This window comes from Macrosteles quadrilineatus, unplaced genomic scaffold (assembly GCF_028750875.1).
Source record: "Macrosteles quadrilineatus isolate MER2022 unplaced genomic scaffold, UCM_ALF_1.0 Scaffold_2__2_contigs__length_208266976, whole genome shotgun sequence".
Taxonomy (NCBI): domain Eukaryota; kingdom Metazoa; phylum Arthropoda; class Insecta; order Hemiptera; family Cicadellidae; genus Macrosteles; species Macrosteles quadrilineatus.
Genome location: NW_026542595.1, coordinates 148,236,465 through 148,258,009, shown reverse-complemented (window position 1 = coordinate 148,258,009; position 21,545 = coordinate 148,236,465). Strand labels below are relative to the sequence as shown.

Sequence of the window (21,545 nt, the reverse complement as noted above, 5' to 3'; positions counted from 1 at the left end):
AACTTGTATTCGTAATTTCATAAAATAATTATGTTTTTTAATATTACAAAAATCGTTTGTCAAAAAGTGTTTAAATGCAGATTTACATTGTGACGCTGTATGTGGTTCGAGGATCGAATGTATATAAACATAAGGGAGTATGTTTAATCTATGATATAAACTAAATCTCCAAACACGAAGGTGAGAAAGGTGTTTTGAAAACAGATACTTCTATATTTCCCCAAATGCAACACACGGTAACTGAACGTGTACCCTTTGACGTTGTCCCCAGAGATACAATGTGTAACAAAGTTTTCTATAGTAACATCTCTTAAAATAATGATAAGGTGTTGCTCTTATAAAATAACCAAGTTCCCTTTTATAAACTCAAAAAAATCCTAGAGATATCTTGATTCTTCTTTGCATAAACATTTTTCCGACGAAGGATGACGCACAGGACGAGGGCGAAGAATTACTAAAGAATAATTTTTATGGGGACTTAACCTACTATAGACAAATAGAATGAATGAATTCTATTTTTCTATGCGTATACTAATGCCAATTGAAATAACATGAATTCCATTTTTCTTGAAATCAACGCTATTTTCCAACACAACGGTCTTTAAAATATCTAATGAAACTATATGTGTATTTACTGTTTTTTTAGGTACATGCAATTATTTTATTTTTATTTTTGATTAGATGAATGCACCAAATCCTTCATAAAAAATGTATTGATAAATATATTGCAATACTTCACCGAATTATTTTTAAATCTCATAATTGCGATGAAGTATTTTGTATACCTTGAGTAAGTACGATTTTTGACTTATCAATTATGAACATTTTATAAACCACAGTCTTAAACAAAATTCTAAGTCATAAATGTGAATTTCAAGCAAAATTCACTTCATTTCCGTTATAATTATTTATTCCATTTTCTTGTTACTACTGTTAAATTTTTTTCTACTTTTAGTCAACCCTTATTCCTAACGTCAAGTCGAACAAAAACCTTCCAATTACTCTGAAGATTGTTCGGCCAAATATTTCGTTAAGTTTACAAGGTAGTCAACAATCTTATTTTCCTATGTTATCCAAGACAATCCTTTGAAATATTTTAGACTCAAGATACGTCTGTTTTCTTTGTCGAAGCGAGAGAATATTAAGGGTTGACTCGATGTGAATTCCGTTTCATTTTCTGCCACAATAACCACAATATTCTCTGACTCTTTCTCAAATATTATATTCCTTCCCCTTGGCTGTGATTACTTGCAAGTCAGTATTCTTATACAAAACCCTGAATGTTTTCTCATATTTCGTGCTTTTGTCGACAGCAAGTATATTTACTGACTCTTACGGATCAATACTACTGGTAATGATGATTAATTCATTACTTTTAGCCGAGAGGGTTCTACACTATAGAGAAAGTTTTCTGCATCTGTAAACCTATATTTGTTTATGGATAGGGTGACCTACAGTTTTTCTGTAGCCTTCGGACCTTTTAGTCCTTAGATTGTCATACACGTTGAAGCCATTGGGGATTTGCGGGATTTGAACCCGAAACTTTCCCGACAGAAGTTTTGCGTTTCAACCATTATACCAACTGAGCCCTAAATATTACAGTTCAAACACACTATTTTACATTGGACTATGTAGGCCTATAATGGAAATATATACATAAGTTATACTACTTATAGATAATATGATTTAGGTAATTTTGTATTGGATGTGGTGTATATTCATTATGTAGTCCAAACCATAAAACCCCAATCTGGTGGCTAAAGTTATTAAACATTTCATTATGTCTTTGTAAATTGGTTGCCAGTAGGATGGTCAGCAGGGAAATTACAGGGCATTTTAGTTTTGTCCCGCGGGCAGGGTGGCTAACCTGGTTTTCTGACCACTATTGTTGTGGTCAGGTCAGAGGTTAGTAGGGCAATTCTCGTAGGAAATTTCTTGGTTGCTTGGAAATTGCATTGTATGATTATTGTTTTACCGCATTACGAACATTTCGACAAAAACATCGTATAAATTGTTGTTAAAATTAAAATTTTTGAACGTATTGAACAAAAACAGTAGTTTTTAACGCAACAGAAATTTCATTAGTGTCGACATTTTCTTAAAAATGGTTATTTTATTTAACAGTGAATTGACTTTTTATAATGTTACTTCAATCGTAGAGTATCGTTAAAGATCGGAGATAAGTGACATTGGCAGATCGATCTTAAAGAATTTTGATTAGAACTGTAGTCATCTTACCATAATTGCACGTGCCCAAAGAATACATTATTTTTACGGCTTCGCCAAAAATTCGATTTCATACATCATTTCCCTCTTCGGTAAAAGGAGAATGTTTGTTACGTTATTAAATTCATTTTAATTTCTAATCACACTGTACATTAGTTGGTTTTGCCATAACATAAAAATGTACTTTATTCGGTAAAATATTCGTGGGATAATCATAGTACGAGAAATATTGTGAAGAACCGAAAAATACTAAATACAGTCGTAAATAAATTATAAACAATGGAATTATGTTTTTGAGGGTGTAACTAAGTTTTTATTGATTTATTAAACTTGACTTGTCTTGTCATAGTGCAAACAACACAGGCAATTTGAAAACTGATCATTCTACTGTAATACTAAACCAACTGAGCTTACAGAACAATATCATGAATTTTAATACAAACAATATCCTACTCACAATCAAGATCGACCCTGGTGGAAGAAGTTCAAGATGTAAAGAGGGAATGAAACACAACAGCGTCCCTGAGAGCTTGGAAATATGAGATTTATTGTCTGGGAAATTGGAAAAAGAATAAACAATATCTGGTGGCGGTCGCGTTGTGTAATACTTCAACAGATAGAGTTGACAGAGGCAACACTTCAATTGTTAGGATTTTGGTTTTGATTACGTTAAAATGCAAATATTTCAATTTTGAATATTTATTGGACTATACTCTTAGCTTATTTTGCGTTCAGTTATTTAGAAGTTTTGATCAAAACGAAGATATTTCTGTACTTAATTTTATATACCAATAACTTACTAAAGTTTTATCTACTTGTAAATAAATTAACTTTTCATTGGACATGCACGACTTTTTTAATCCTCGCACAGGATATTCGACTCTCCTAGAACTCTCATGCTTTCACTTAAAGAAAAAAACTTCGTGAACGTCATTTAAGTATGTTCTCTTGTGTAATAAAACTGCATCCTTCTAGTTCATATACTGGAATGTCTACTTTACTGCAGGGCTAGAGTACTGTCTAAAAGCAATGATAACGTGTATTTCTATATACGTCAGCGAAGTATCATATCGACAAATTTAGATTATTAAAAGTATTTAAATTGATAAGGTTTAACAATTATGCACTACTAGTAAAGTTTCCGTCCTCAAAAACTTAAGCATGTTTTAATGTTTAAGCACTTAATGGACGACAAATCTACAAGGAAGTTAATTTGTGAAAAAATCAGATTCAAAAGTGGGACGTTCTAACATCTACGGCGTATTATTGGGTTATTCATTACATTTTCAAATCACCGACATAATCTGCTTTGCTGATTCCCTTTTTTGAGAGGTAAGACAATTTGTGAGGTTTCAAAAGCAAAGGTCTCGTTTTAAAAGGTCACAAACAAGCCTTTCAGTTTCCGCTCCAAGAAGCTGCTCGGTTTGGGACTTATCTCATTTAGCCGAGGATCGTAATACGGTTTGAAATATTACCTCTTAACGTTCCATACTTATTCAACGAATTCTCAAAATTTAACCATAGGGATTAATTTTAATTTCTCTTCTTTTTTTGTGTGTGTTCCACTGTGATAGGGTTAAATTTCATTAAATCTCATTTTATGTCGATAGCTGGGTTACCTGGATAGAAAGCTGAGTTTAAAATGGAATATTTACACGATAGCCTATTAAAGTATTATCAAAGATATAGTATATAAAATGTTCAGTAACGTATCCGTATTCTATTTGTATTTTATCTCAGATAAACCTCACTACAACGTGCTCCACTTCAGTAGAAAATAATTTAAAAAAAGTGATAGCCCTTCCTTTTTCCATTTTGACTTATTGTTTAAAATTATTTGTTCCATAAACTCACTTTTACGTTCAAATAAGACATTTCGTATACAAACTAATCCACAACGCACTCTGTTGAAAGTAAAGTACAAAAAATCCTTATGACAATGTTTTCACAAGTCCTAAACCTCAGGCTCCTGTACAAACATGGGGTGGCAAATGACATCATCCCCTAGCAGACGTCAGGGTCCAGACAGCCATCATCCTCTACAACTGTTTACACTTGTCAGGGAGGTATGATTTGCTGTAAACGTTTTAAGTTAATCTTGTCTGTATTCGAATGGTTCAGTCATTAATTTGTTACATAGGCAAATTTCTGTTTGATTAGCGATAGGTATAACCAATAAAGTGATGGATTCGAGCGTGGGAAGTGTGGCCCAGGACTAATATCATCAACGATAACTTACTTTTAGCTACTGTGTGTGTTCGTTCCGTATTTTGAGATATACCTTGCTGTAGGCTCACCTTAGAGATGAAAATGTGTTATTGTTTGTAGGTGACGAGAACATTCCATAAAAAATACCTACCCTTTTTATTTTGCAAAAAAAACTATAATATATAGAATAAGGAAAACATACTTATAATACCATCGAATTTAAATCTAATTTTAATTGTGGCTGTAACTGCAGTGTTAATCTTAAAACTGTAGTATATAAACTTAAACTTAAACAAATAAAAAAAATCATTGAGTTTGCCAACAAATTTAAAACTTCGTAGATGACTAAATCACTGTCAAAATATTCGTAAAATCAATTAATGGCCATAAGAATTCACCCCTTAGTTATCCAAACTACATATCTATGTTTCCAAATGCTACACACATCAACTATCCCTCGCTCTGAGATGAGGCACATCAAAATTCAAATCCTCTAAAATAACTTCCACAACAAGAATATTTTGTCAAGACGGCTGTAAAGCGTTTCTCCCTGTCAAAGGGGGTTGACGAAACACGTTCATCCCGATGGATGTCAGGGAATACAGTCAGAATCCCGGGACTCGCAGGTCATGTAGATAGGGATAGTATGTTATGTATGAAGTTTATACGAGACTCTTGTGTTATATTGATCAAAGTGTGAATCGTGAGCAAAACGCTATCATGAATTAATTTGTATTTGTATAAATACTAGTAAATACTGGAAGTAGTTGTATTGCACGTGTTTTTATTAGATCTTATGTTCACTACAAATACATTTCCAATACTGTTTCCCAAAATTATATAATGAGCATATGGTATTAGCCTGTTAGAATAACCCCATTTTAACTTTTATCAATATTTAAATTTGGTTATATAATCACAACTTGTGCTGCTTAGGAAACTTATTTCTAGTGGGAGATAATATAGTTCCTAAAATACTTACCTTTTCTTTCAGTAGTACGAGTTTCTCTTTCTATATTTCAATTTGAAACACATACCGCACAATAACACACGTTGAAATAATATGGATTAAATATTTGTATAGTAGCTCAAATTATAGTACCCCTTTAAACGTAACCTACATATACCGCACTACAGAAACATACGTAAACATATTCTTCAGATTTTTTTTTAATAATCATAAATAGTATTTATGTACGTTTAAACCTAAACACTTTTAGGTAGCCTAAATGATTTGTGTTTCCTAACTTGGACTACTATACGATGCTATTACGATATCCAATATTTGTGACAGATGTTACAACTCATTCACCTAACATGTGTCCGTGTTGCTAAGTGCATGTCCGAGGTAAGCTACTTGGACGGACATAAGCTTATCACCCCTTCCTTTTACCCCACCTAAACCCCTGATACAACATTGGAACACCCCAGTTCCTTCCAACCCCTTTCAGGTACGGTTGAACTGATTATTAATTAAAATCTCTAAATCACTGAGACGAGTTTTGTAAACAGAACATCGTAGGTTTTGAGGCATAGTCATCTCTTTGTTGATAAAGAGTAGAAAAAATCCAGTTGAATATATTTGAAAGTGAAGCAACTTTGCAAAACTTGATTTCCTAATTGCAGGCTTTTCAAATCGTATTGGCCTTGGTGTTTCCAGTAACTTTTGTGTGGAATAGAAGAAAACATTCATAAAAGCAATGTGTATGAATATTTTAGTAACGGTAGTTTAATTGAACTTACTTTTTCACGTTAAATGAAAATTACCTATAACTTTTTTATAATTAGTGATGTTGTTTAATTTAGAAGCCTACAATCGTTTTCAGAAACTTGTTTGGACTTATATAATTGAGCATCTAAATTCGCATCGTCCCATGAAATCGAGTGCATTTCAAGTACCTTATTAAAACTAATAGGAACCAGAGTAATGGAGGAAAGGACAGTAATGAGATCTGTGTTGCATTATTAAATGTAATGGCCTCTTTAATTGCTACTTTAAAGTAACATTGAATAATGACTTATCAGTAATAGCAGAAAACAACCTTTCAATTCATAAAACCACCTTTTTTACCGTCCAACTTTAGTCAGCACTACAGCACACTAGATAGCCAATGATGAGGTTGAGGTTTTTTGTCCTACGTTCACATCCTAGGACGCTAGTTCTAGCCCAGAACTGTTTTACACATTATTTTAGGCTAGTCCTAAAGGGTTACGGCATTATCACACAGATAAAATGCATTCGTGATTGGTGGGGTTTGAACATGGGTCCTCAAACTTCGAAGTACTGAGCTCTACCACTAGACCAGCAAGTCCCTACAACACAGAAAACATCATAAGAGATTAAATAATTTAAATAACCTAAGCCTGCTCTCAGATTTTTATAAGTTGCTATTTTTTAACACTGTATGGCATGTCTAGCAATTCATGTTTTACCCTGTATCAAGTGTAGCACGAATGACTAACCATGAATATATAACTGAATCGCGAGCACCCCCAGCATACAATTTTAAACTAATTAGACATATCTTGCATTGAAAGAAACTGCTTATGGCTGGTCCATATAGATAGGGTGACTACGTTGATTATAAGACTTATCAATAGCTATTATTCTGTCAAATCCTGGGTCATAAAATTAGTATGAGAAGGCCAAACTCAAGTCACTATGATGCCAAATGTATTTTAAAATTGAATCGTCAAACCAAAATGTTCGGTTTCCACGGAATCTCTAAACGGGAAAATAACGATAAGATATAGAAATAGCATTAGTATCTTATCTTGCAGGGGGGGGGGGGGTAAGTGGGTAGAGAGGTAATGGAAAAGTCCGATACAAACGGGAATACATTATCGTTTGAAAAATGCCGCGGACATGTCTAGCATGGTAGGTGGCAATTTGGAAATTAACATCTGTATGGGTTGTAGGGTGCAAAACAACATCTTTCTACATCAACCCTGATTTAATTTCGTGTGTTCAAATTGCTTAAACTTAGATATTTTCAATCAAAAATTTAAGACGGACCAACAGGATCACTGAATTTAGAGTAATCTCTTTATTTTGTTCTCTCTTTCTGTATGATGTAACTTTTTTGACCATCGTTTGAACTTTTGGAAATTTTTTGTTTTTAACTGTAATGCCAACGTAGACAAAATTAGAGACTGGATACGAAGAGTTTCTGAGTTTGTTGAATAACTCGTTTACCCTCCTAAACCACTGATTGGATGGCTTAATTAGTATTATTCCATTAGTATTATTAGTGATATTCCGTGGCGATACTTAGCACAACTTACAGAAAGTAATTGAAACAAACCCAATATTAACCTAAGTACTGTTGTTTGGTTTGTATTTGAAATACTAACTACATACAATAACATATTACTTTTACGACTAAACTCAATCAGGGATAATGGCATGCTTTGAAATCCTTAGGGCTGTACTTCCACCAAACCTACTACAAGGAACTATTTGAGTGTAATTTTGTATTAAAATTTTATCTCATTTTAAATTTAAAGTATCTTACAATATTTTAGCACTTCTAATGTATTACACCATTTATTCACATGTTTAGCTAATGAAAATGGTTTATATAGTTCACAAAGATTGTTCCTGTGTAGGGAATATGTCAAAACGTAGTAATTCTGAACTAAAAGTAAAACTGATCCGTATCAGTTTCTAAAACTAAGCCTTAACTACAAAATCCCTGAGCGTGGCCTCGTTGTTTACAAACCAAGTCAATGTTTGTAAACTTATAAAACATTCAACCGTAAGCGAGCAGGTGGTAACGATAATGGGGACTGAATATTTAACAAGACTAACCTAACTAGTCTCCTGAACTAATTAGATGTCTGTACATAATTTAAAATTACCTACATCTGTATTAAACACATTTCCCTGATGTCAAGGACATTGTATCTATTATAATGTCTTTTGATCACTTTTCCGTCTAGAGACCATGGTTTCGAACCTAAAGATTCATTTTCTAGCAGAAAATATCAATCAGTTGGATTAAATACTTTTCATCCCTGGGATTGCTGGTCATATACACCCACACGAATACATTTAACAAACATTTTGTAAAATTGTAATACTGAAAGGTATAGGCCGTAGAAGGGTAGTAGCTACCCATTTGAAGTTCGCCCCGTAACGAAATTTAAAAAAAAAATATATCTCTAAGTTGTGCTAGATTATAGCCTAAAAAATTACCCAAGCCAATTCATCATCAAAATTCTCCAACGAAGCATCATACAAAATCAGTTTCAAGAAAACTCATAAAATCCACTATCAGCGCTGTCTTTCAAAAAATATATTGAGTTTCAAAAAACATTATTTGAGTTTTTGTGTTTCAGGTAAATATTCAACGAGTCAAGCTGATATGAACGTTAATTTGCATGCATGGTAAGTAATATTCAATTGAAATTAATAGAGGATATTTTACATGCATTTGTAATCCTTATGGTTTATCTAAAGATATTGTTTTGGTATTATTATGGATGGAATATGTAAAATGCGATTTTATATTTTTACTTATCAATTTTTCTATCAAGTCCTTGTTATTTTCGCCTTCGGAGCCATTTAAATTTCAACCAATTGAAACGAATAAAGTATTTGAACGAATTTTTGAAATCTCTTGGGAATATTACTGACCAAACTTTCAAAATTCATCTTAGAAAACATAATAAGTTAAGCCAATATTACGACAAAACTCTACGTAGTCAAATAATAATCCTAACTTTTGACGAATGTAGATAAAGTTAGATATTTGTATACTCCTAGACCGTTACATAAAATAGTTACACAGCTCGATCTCTATAACGGGGTAATGTTATCTTGAGAGGTGCGAGTTTTCGGCCGTTGACATTAAACATTCAGTAGCTATTTTCGCGGCCACCTGCTCTCTGTGTTATGGTGAGAGGTTATCCATTAGGCTGGGACACTTTCCACCAACGTTGTGTGTGTGGGAAAATACAACCATGTACAACGAATCGTTTAGATAGTCAGCCTAATTAAAATGAGAAAAACTAACACATCAATGCGCAATGTTATAATTGACAAGGGGGAAATTTTCAATTTGATGATAATTAAATATCATAAATGTGACTATAAAAAATGTAAAATTTCTGATTTCCCCGACCTGAATCCAATTCTACAAGCCATTGAATCCCGTCCTCATATATGTCATAGTTAAACCAGTCATAAAAAGGAAGAAAACATAGTTAAAGATCGTTCTACATCCAGCAGATATTTCCCCGAGATCGTTTCTGTCTGAGGGTTCGAATACCCACGAATACTTGAACAGAACCGGTGTGGATCATAAACATAAACAAATGACGTTGTTGGCCCAAGTAATCTAATTTCACCTAATTTTGTCCTTCAAATCACCTGCAAAACTAAAAAGCAAGAAGCTTAAGCCTTTCCCAGGCAAATCAGAAGGAGACGTATTTAAGGTATGTTACCATATAATTTCTCGACGGTTCCAGTATCTCAGTTAATACATTGCTAAGTAAAGATATACGTTAAGCAAAATAAGTTACGTTTCTGAGCTAACAGAAGAGTTAGGTGTATGTGGGTTATATACGAGATCTAACCCAACTTTGTGGGAGGGGGTAATGGAAAAGCCCAATACCAACGGGAATACATTATCGTTTGAAAAATGCTCCGGACATGGCTTGAATCTGAGGAGGAGCACTTTGAGAAATTAGTAACGCCTTCGATGCTCAAACTAATCAAATGTTAAGAAATTGAAAGTTTTAGCGATCAGCACAAACTACTAACTGTAGAATCGTTAGTTATGACTACAACTAAATTTATTTGTCGTTATATATTTGTTTTTGCGACATCTGATACTTAAAGCAGTATCAAAGCAAAAAGTTAGCCAAGGAAAAACATTATAAAATGTTAGGGTAGTAGGAGTAGTAGATGGGTTTTTAATTTCCTATGCCTGTGAAGGTTTATTCCCAGCTGTATTAGTTATAAAGTATTTAATTATTAGTGCGTATGATATGGTTATTTCACGGCTAAAGGTGACTTGCGGCCGGGACACTAGCGAGTTGCGGCCCAAGTAGCCTATAAACAGGTATCCAAAATACAGGAATGTATATGTCTATCAGTTCCTCCACTGCTGTGCTTGGTCAATGCTCTAAATCTATTCTTATGGAGTTTATTATGAGTGAGAATTCGAAACCGCTCGTTGTTTATGAGGGATTTAAGTTTCAAGGTAAATGAAACGTTTGTACCGTTGACATTTCTCTTGCTGCCTGACAAAACGTAGAAATCATACTCTTTGGAACTGAAATGTGTAGCTAGTGAATGTGCTTCTCTTAATTTTCTGAAAACAGTTAGTTTTAAATTTTAGCCAGCACAATAAACTTATGGACAATGACAAACCTCTATCAACATGGAGTGCAAATCGAACTAACACACAATAAAAAGATTTCTTAAATCATGTACGATTATTTTATGCCCATTAAACCAACCATATCCTTGGCCGCAATCAACCTGTTTATACTCGGGCCGCAACTCGTACAAAACTTTTCAGTCTGGGCCGCAACTCTCTTTCTAGTACTTTTTCTAGTACTCTTTCTGTGATATTTTAGTATTCCTTTGATTGAGGGTGACGATTAACAAACATATTTCATGGAATGATTTCAATAAACTTTTATTCGAACCATCTTTCTTTTTCATGTTAAAGATGTAAATACGTTTTTATCAGTAACATTGTGTTTTTTGTTTAACCCATTTATTATAAACCTGTCTATACATACAATATAAGGAGTCAAGTCTAGTGGTTTAGTGTGTAAACTCGAGACGCATGATGCCCAAGTTCATAACCCTGCACATTCATGAAGTTCCGAAAATCGGGAATGCAACGAATTTTCGGAAAACTTGAGGTGTACATCTCCCTATCTTTCAGATTATCAGAACTATCTCTGTATTTTAGCACTCCTTCCAAAAACAACCATGACGGTTCACATTTTTATTGATCTTGCAAAGATATTTACATAAGCATTCTCCACAGCGTCCAGGTGTAGTTAAGCCTGCAACTCATGCTCAGCATTACCATTAATGTTAGGTCCAGGTAACATCTGTTGTAAATACGACCCCTATCCCACCCCTACACCACACCACCTGAGTTATAGTTCCCCGGCCGGCCGTTACACAACACTTGTTGCACTTTTATGGTGGCATTCTTTTTAATCTCACGCCGGGGTTTTCATTACTTAAAGATCTCAGGTGTTTCTTACGACGTTGGTGCAATGCAACTAGTTTCGAATGAGAGTTTTATGGGCACCATCGGTGTATATAACCTAACGTTAGGTTATATACATCGATGATGGGGACTGGGTGTTACTTTGGTGAATATGAATGTAAAAATATTATAGGTGTCCATTCAGGGTCCTCGGTTCGGTATTGAGTAAACAAGTTTGGTAAATAAGTCCACCTTTTCACGGTTTCAAGTAAAACTTCTGTAAAACTGCGTAATAAAATTTAAATTAAAATGTTTTCCAACAGATTTTGAAAATGTTCATACAAAATAGGTATAAGGTATGAAATCGGTTATAGGATGAGTTCATTAAAAGTACTTGCTGTTAATCTGTATTTATTATTTACCTTCTAGAAGGACGGAATAGTTGTAGCACTGTCACGGCGCCTGTAATACTGTCTCGGCAATCAGGCAACATTACTGTTGTGTAAGAAGTATTGGTAGGTGGCAGGAGCTGCAGGCTAGATAGGGAATTAATTAAATTTAGATCGAATTGCGTCATGAAATAAGTACCTAGATATCTTTACAAACTTACAAAAAGTTAATGCATGCCCTTCTCATGATCACTTCAATTAACTATATCTTCAAGAGGCGTGGACGGTCAAGTGGGCAAAGTGCAGAGCCTCCGTTCTGTAGGCCAGGGTTAAGTTCCGGTAGTCACCAATGGTTTATAATTGAGAAAACATTTCACCAACTGAATCGGATCTCATCTTAAAACGTAGTTATCTATTAAAAAAGCCCGTTAAGACTAAAAGAACATTGGAGGACTCACTGAAAGGCATAAAATAGATGAGATTTATCAAAATTGTAGTAAAACTCATTTTTGATTCTTACTTTTACAGATTATATTTATCCGTCGAACAGTAAACAACTTCGCTTTACAAGTCCAAACTCATACAATTTCTCTTCACATCGCTACTTGGTAATGGCAGAAGATCAGAGTAACAAACTCACAGCGCGCTGCTGTAGGCCTAATCATATCAATACAGTGTTAAGTGTATACAGCGATTTGCGTATGTAAATGTAAGGAGCCTCACTTAGACGAGGAAGCTCAGTATTGCCTCTTGCTTGCAAATTGAAATCGACACGCTCCTCCTTTAAAGGAGATTTACATTTTAGAATGCAGAGAGCAAAGCTTTTGTGCTTTGTGTCATTCTTGTACTAGATTTGTACGTTGTGTATGCAAAGAGTAGCGTATTTGTTTAATCTATCAGTGTCAAGATTTACATGACTTTCAGGTTAACTGCATGCGACGAAACCGAACACTTTGTTCATGGAGTGTTAAATAAACAAGCATATTGTTGGTATCATATCTGTGTCATCTTGAAAAAGCGTGACAAGATATCATGTTTTACAGGTACATTGTGTTTAAAAAATATGTTTTCTGCAGTAGGATTCAGAAAATATTGATATTTATTGGGTTTTAGCGAATTTCCCTATAGGGAAGTAGTTATTACCGTAGGTGGCACGGTAAGACCTAGGTCCGGGACCGATTTACTTTTTCATTTTGATGTCCCTAGAGGCCAAAAACACCATTCGTTCAAATTTTTATATATGTATATATATATATATAGATTTATACATATATATATATATATACGTCCGTGAACAACTTGAGTAATTTTTGTCCGATTTTGATGAAATTTGGTTTAAAGGTGTAAGGCGGGATAAACTTGAATGAGTTCGCGAACCAGCATGGGAACGGGGTTTTACGGGGGGTTTTATGGGGTAAAAACTGGTTTTTCTAATTTTTGACCCTCAAAACACAAAATTTTCTAATTTCTCTCTAAACCTTTTTAAAGAGCGTAAAAAACAAATAATTTAGTATATCAAAGTGTTTTTGTACGGTTATTGGTAACGGGGAAAATAAAAAAAAAATGTAAATTTAAAATTCCCATGCTATTCTTATAGAGAATATTGTAAAATGTTGTAGTTTGCTTGTTTATGGATATATTTTGATCAAACTTGGCAAATTTATTTATTTTATACTAAGTTATTAATATTTTCCAAAAAAATACACTTTATTAGTTTCCTTTTGGCAGCAAACCTAGGTACTCATTAAACCTAATGTTATTTAAATAGGTTTGGTTAAAATCTATTCAGACAAATGCAAATTCGCTTAGTCGGCAGGTTTGCTGCGGTGGGGGTATTTTTTTAAAGATTGGTGCACTCATTTTAAACAAAATCAATTAGGTTACATTAATCGTCAAGGTTGGCTATTTAACTTATTGGGTTTTTGTATGGTATGCATTTGCATGGCACGAGGGTCACGAGTAGCAACAATACACTAAAGAAACTAAAAGCAATAATTCATTACGTACACGTTTGAACTATTTGCAAAGTAACCAGTTTGAAATATCTCTCCAAGCTCGTTGCGATGTGAATAATGTAAGCGGACTCTCCATCTGGAAATATCCGTTGATTAATGGGCTCATTGAAAGCCTGGACTAATAATCTTAATGGACCACTGATAATGGATTAATGGATAGTCCGGTCTAGGAGCAACATGCCAACACTGACACGGGCAGGGACGCCAACTGGACAACATGATCAGCATGTGTGCCAACATTGAATACCATAAATAATATAAATACAAATTGTATATATTTCAAGCGAATTCTATCTTATCTTTTAGAAATTTGCGTGGTAACAATGTATGTGGATTCTAACATAGGGAATTCCCGCTTCGGAAAGTAGCTAATCCCATCAAGTAAGGTATAACTGTAGTATTCTGAGTGAGATTAAGGTCCTGGACCACAGTACCTTTTCATTTTTCGATATCAAAAACACTTCTAGTGATGTACATTTTTGAAGGCAATACATTTATCGTGATAACTCTATGATTAGGATAAAACATTGACTGCATTCGGACATTTAGAGTGGAGATACTGTAGTGGTTTAATAATATGTTGATAGAATTACTGACATTTCATATCAACATCACGACGACTGTCGACAGTTAAAAATAAACTCATCAAAAAAGAAACGAATGAGGATGTTAAACCCATTTTTTTACATGTAGACTTCCAAACGTCGCTCGGATCTAATGAAAAACAATCAAAAAAAAACTTTACATCTTATTATCTTGTTTGTGTACAGATGTAGTGAAATATATGCTAGATACGGTGTTTCCTTGTGCTCGTCTAAAATTGTCTTGGTCGGTTAGGCAGAATACTTCCCAAACCACAACACAGGGCTACCGCAGGGCAGCAAGTTAGGCCCGTCTCTTTTTGCGGTTACACGCTGCTCTAACTTACACTTCTACCCTTGTCTGTGGCTCTTTATAGCCTTTACTACTCTCACAGTTGTTATGGGTATTGTTCCCACTACAAACACTTGTTCAGTTGTAGGTATAGTATTGTTATTGCAAAACACTCGATCAGTGATCCATTTTTATCTTTTGTTAAGATTTTTGAATTTAGTGTATTATATTTGTCGAGTAAAAATTATTGCAATGTGGATTTCCAAATGGCAAAGTAGTTGAAAAACAATTCACTATCACTATATAATTTCATGAACAAATGTTACTGCAGAATTTACTCAATCTAATTTGCCACTAAGTCAACATATCTGTATTTCGCAAGTTAAGTCACAAGACAATACAACATCGCACGTGCTACTGAACAGTTCAGACATCACGTATCAGATTAACCAACTCCGCCAGAGACAGAATATCTGTATTTCACAAGTTTAGTCCATCAGTTGCAGTTTCGAGTTGAGCCCCGAGTGTAACCGCAGCCCTCCAACTTTTTCAATCTATACTTGTGTGTATTTATGGCCCGTTATATCACGGTGGTAACTTAGCCCCTCAGCCACAATAGCGGTCCCATCCCTCTTTAAATGCTATGGGGGTTTAAAGGTGCTTTTATAAGTTTCGCTGTTGTAATTGATTCAATAATTCATTACTGTAAGGTTTATTTATGTGGTTGTTTCTAGGAATATGTAACTTAAAGTGTAATTAAACTAGCTTATTAGTTCATGTAGATAATATACGTCGAACGAGGAAATAATACATTTACTTTCACTTGTATTTTTGGCGTGAAATTTCATTTATATTTCATAAATCTATTATAACCAAACTACTTATAATTTCTGGATTAAAATGAACGTTATGTCTAAATGTAATCCGTTAATAGTGTGCAAAATGTGTTTTACATTTAATTTACCACACGACAATTTTTTTAAATTTAAGACGCTGTTACAGGTTGCATTAATCAACCTTACTTTTGTCAGTTTTTTTTCTTTTTTTTTTTTCTTAAGATTAGAAATAAAAAACCAGAATATTTTTTACGTTCACTTGCAAAAGACTAAAAATAATCCAGTGGCGTGGATATGTAAAATGAAACGGAGTTAGAACCCTATATGTTTACTACTGTTTTTCTTCTTCTATTGTAATAAACTCTTTGTTACCTCTGTACTATCATATGAAGTCGGCATTAAGGTACTCCAAACATGTAAAGTTTTAAAAAGTCTTCAAATTTTACACTAGGACGATAAGTCCACTTAAGGCCTGTTCACACCGGCGTAGCTAGACGTCTGCAGACGTATTCGGTGTATTAATACGTCGCCAGTGCACTGTTCACACCGCAGCTACGTCTGACGGCTACGTAGCCGGTGAGCCGGCTGTCGTTTGTTTATTTTATTATATTATTTCATATTTGTTTATAGCCTACTTGTTAATTTATTGTTTATTTTTATTAGTGTTTCATGAATTTCAGTTAAGGTCGCCACGGTTCAATATCAGCTTTTATTAGTACCCTGGAAAGTCTGTTGATTAATGTGTTAATGTTGACAAAAATATTTCACTCTAATTTTTAGGCCGTATAGCCTATAGTAGACTATAAGATTTGCACTATATTATAATATAAAAAAATTACCAGAAAACATGCAATAATTTTGCTCATCCATAAGGATTACATAATAAAATAGTCTATGGTGTAAGTAAAAAGACGTAGTAGGCCTATGTCTAGAAATAATTCATTATTGTTTCATAAATGTCAGCCCACTATATGAACCACAATAAACCATATTAAGAGAGAGACATTGTTTTTGATAAGGAGATTTGCAAGCATAAACAACAAAAAGAATTAGTGGACGCTAGGTACTCTTATGATGAAGTATTATTATATTGATCATATAAATTTGGCTTAAGATTGTTATGTTATAGTCTAATTTGAATGTGATAGATTAACGCGATTTAATGATTTTTTAAATTATAGTGAATTTTTGTGTTATAGTCCAACATTTACCACCTATAAATTAATTATGAGGTTGAGGGAGGGTGGCGGTGACAGCCCGGTGTGCTAGTGCGCATGCGCGTATTCGGCGATGCGAGCTACGCGTAGCTAGCCGGCGTAGCGGCAGCTCCGTAGCTTCCGTAGCTCACGTATTAATACGCCGGTGTGAACACTCCCTATGAATTACATTAGGAGCTACGTCAGCTACGTATTTCGAAAAAGTATTAATACGTCTGGCTACGCCGGTGTGAACAGTCCTTTGAGTTACCAAAGTCAATGTCCAAAGGCAGCAAACGTGGGCCCAGTGTAGCTGTAGGTGTGTTAGTCCGTTTACAGATAATGAACCAGAGATAACATCTACATTCGGCTACTTCTCGCCAAACTCCTTTTGTTTTTCGCGTTTCCAACTCTTAACAGGCCCGTTTAGATTGTCGATAGCCAAATAAGCATTGTAAAAGTTCAAGATAAGCATATGTATTCCTGTGTATAGTTTACGGCTCCTTAATTATTACCTACAGTTAATTATTGTTTTTGGATGTTTTTGAACACAGTGCATATAGTGTGTTACGATTGGTATCACGAAGTTTGTTGGTTTGTTTACGAAAAACATTAAATCACTTTTTTAACTATCCGTATGTGCAATTAACGCGTTAATACAAAAGAATACTTGCAAATACGTGTGTACTTTATGTATTTCATACCTATTTTAGCCTATTACGAATAAAAGTTAGTGTCAGTAAATAATTAACATTTAATCAATGTTAAAATCATTCTTAATTTAATTTTCATGATTAGCCTTTACTATGCTTTGTTCGAGAATGATTAGCATGCGCCATGAAATTGCCATTTCTTCACAGCATCTTTTATAGCTGTGGTGTGTTACTCATACAGAGATCAGTTTATAGGTATCGGTGTGTTTGTGTGTGTATAGGTATTGTTGTCGACAAACTGTCAGGTGATTGGCCCACTCCCGCCTACAGACTAGTGACAATAGTGTATCCCACATGGTGTCTACTGTTGTGTTATCGTTACTTGTGGGCTAAACGACACACTAAACAGCTTAATGGGGTCGCCCTGAGTTCTTTCAATTGAAGATGTAAATTCTCATACTGTCGTTAACTTACTGTCAGAATTGGAAATAAAAGTAACGTTGCTGTTTTTTGGTAATAGCGTAAGAAACTAGCTTCTTGTATGTGTGTGTTTAATTTCATCTATATTTCAAAAGAAGTATGTTACAAATTCTACAGTAAATTCTGTTGCCATAATAAGAATATCTTTCTGTTTAAACATATTATTTTCTCTAAAGTTGCTGTAAAGAAGGAATCGATTTCATTCTACTCAACGTGCACACGTCTGGTCCGTATAGAAAAACAAATTGTCCTCCGTTGTTTTGATCTCGGAATGAATTTGTAAAATTATTTTCATTATCTGTTTGGACCAATTTACAACAAGATTATTAAAATTAAATTAATTAGTACTTGTACTGTGTTGTATTCTAGATTTCAAGGGCTAGAGTTGAGGATTTGACGTGATTTACGCTTTATATAATATACCAATTTTCTCAGCTCATTTTTTATGTTTATCATTAGATAATTAATGTACTGTAACAAAACTCCAAAAATAGTACCAATACTTGTCTGAGAAATTAAGCTGGAAATACTTGTACAAATTACCTAAAACATATCAGCGTTTTAAACATTTATTTAACATTTGGCTCACAAGGATGACAAATTCACAAAGAAACACCTTTTATCAGTGACACTACTCAGCCAATTCGATTGTCAACTCTCTCAATTCACTCCACAAATTGAAAGGCTATCACAGCCACTTGTTGATGCTACGGCATGCGTCAAGGTTGGGTACTTGGGCCGTTGCTCTTTGTTTACTACGCATGCGATCCAACAACACAACACTGTTTTATAAGAACGATATGCATAGATATGAGAGGCGTGAGTGGTGGTGAGTTAGTGAGTTAGTGCGAATATGGCAAGATGTCGAAGAGGGGGGAGAGCTCAGTAGTCAGTGAGCGCGGACGCGAGTGAGTCTGTGAGTGATCGGTCGGTGTGTGTGTGTGTGTATCTTGTATCACCTAGTTTATACGTGTGTTATCGATATATGTTTATGTAAAATTTTAATTTTTTAATAAGTGGAATATCTTAAGTTAATAGCGCGATATTTTAATTTTTATATAATGCCGTTCTAAAACTTGTTTTGTATAATCAAGTTAATTTATTTATTGAATTATCCATTACAAAAACCTATTATCCATGATTATCCATGATAATAATCCATAATTAGGCCTATCCATGATTTTATGCGACTGAACAACTTAAATTATCGTAGAAGAAATACATCGGTACTTTAAATCAGACAAGATGGAGAGAAATTTGTCCCGAAGTCAAATGATCAAAAACAGGAATATTGTAGGAGTAATTTAAATTTAATCTTGATTAAAACAAGCAAAAACAAACATACCGGTAACACATTACCTCGGTAAATTGGTACCTAATAACAAACCTAATAGTTCAATCATAAAAAAATGATAGTTATTTGTTCCGAAGTCACATGATCTGAATTCGTTGTATCCATTGTTCCTTATGTTTCAAAACAGAAATACTGTAGTAATGTAAACCTAATCTTGGTTAAAATAAAGCAAAAACAAAGAAAACACGGGAATCATAAATAGCGACGGTCAGTAACTATAAGCAATGCAATTGTAGAAAATAATTTTGGTAAAATAGTAGAAAGCTTCGTTATTGACTGACTCGCAAACTAACCACTAACTAACTACAGTAACAACTAACTACCTGGAATTATTGAGACAAATTTAGTATAGTATTAGAAACATATGTTAAAACTTCGATAATCAAGTCTATATATTGACCGGATACCGTAATGTTATTGCTTTTTCTTATCTCTATTATGAAACAGCTGATAAACCACCTCGGTTTGTAACGTTGATTACCAAACCACAACACAACTGCAGCAGCGTTGGTATCCCTGGCGTTCATTGTTGGTACCACTTACTGCTTTGTTGTATTTAGTGTTGATAGTGTTGGTAGTTGGCATCACTGATTGCCTCGCATTGTTGCCAAGCTGATGCCGCGTCTATCAATTCATTATCAGTTACATAAAGTTGAATGCACATAAATCAACGGATCGTTCAGATAATTGTTTACTGTTGGATTAGTTTAAATTGTGGCAGGGTTTATTGGGCAATTCCATGCATCGACAGTAGTTGTAACAGTTGTGTAATCTGGTGATGTATGCATTCTGTAATGTATGTTAATTCGTTAATCATCATTATAAAGAGCCAGTACAATATTAATAACCTCTGTTTTGTAAAAAATACCTGTTTTCACACAAGTGTTTTTATTTGCAGTTGTGAAGTACAGTATTAATGACCTATCAACTGAAAACTAATGCATTCACGGTCAAATGCTTTTGAAGTCTTCCTGAATATCGCCCCATGTTTTGAGCTTATTTTAAATTTTAGTAACGTTTATTGTTCGTGTATAAGTGATTAAGTTTGTTTGTTTGGCCAAACGGTTATAAAGAAAGGGGGTTTCGAAACAAAATTGCACACCTCTTACGCCTACCCGTCTATGTGCTGAAACAACTCACAGGCACAGGCTTATACTGACTTCTACCAATGTAGATTTTTTCTTTGCTATCAATATTTTACCATTCGAGTAATTTTCATTCAGTTTAAAATGAGCCAAAATTTATTTCATTTTCAATTAGTGTTATTGCAACTAAAGTAACTCTACACCGAGTGTAACAAATAAATACAATTCAATTTACCAACCTAGTGGTTTACGTGTGTCCCAATTGTAAAGGTCGTCTATTAGGTTTTTAGAGAAAGTTTGCCAACAATGAGTCACAACGCCAACATAATATTACTGCGCGCCTACGACGTCTCTGTGTCGCCGTCAAGTATTCCGCGCCTTATAAAGTAGTCCAAAACAATACGTGTTTTACGAAATGTTTGAGGGAAATATTATCTTTTGTTCTTGATTGGTGAAACGTTATATACAGTTAGCAATCTCGTTGACGGTTACAGCTTAATATCACGCGTTAGTACTAATAAACTAATACATTAAATGAAAAGAGTAAACGAATCGACTTGCAGCACTAATCAAAGAATTATAGATTTAACATACCATACATGAAGTTTTTACACAGAGAATATTATTAACTGACTACCGACAATGTAGGATTTTGTATTTTTATTTTTACAATATTTAATAACTATACATTTAGATCAGAAAAGTACCTATGTATTTTGAAAATCTACGATTTTTATCTCGTCGGTTAAAATTCTACTATATACTATTCTGATTCTAGACTATGCGATTATTTGAAAGGTCAACAAACTTTAGACAACTGGAGCTCGACTAATGATTTCCCATCGTATCGACAGTCAATCTTTTAAATATTGAAGTCCAGTGAAATATATCATGATAAATTTGAAAAAGCAATTTTGATTACGATGAAATTACAAATTTAAATGGTCAACATTGGTTCTATTACTTGAATTTATTAAACATAGCTCTTTGACTTCATGGCCAAAACCCAGCTTTCCAGTGGCATTTCTTTGTAGCGCAGGACGAAAAGT

At 34.1% G+C, this 21,545-nt stretch overlaps 1 protein-coding gene across 2 annotated transcripts in view; it reads left to right on the top strand.

The window, feature by feature from the left end:
• LOC128986806 (protein sprint) overlaps positions 1-21,545 on the top strand; it is a 368,727-nt gene that overhangs the window by 96,135 nt on the left and 251,047 nt on the right. The gene's annotated exons all lie outside the window — the stretch shown is intronic.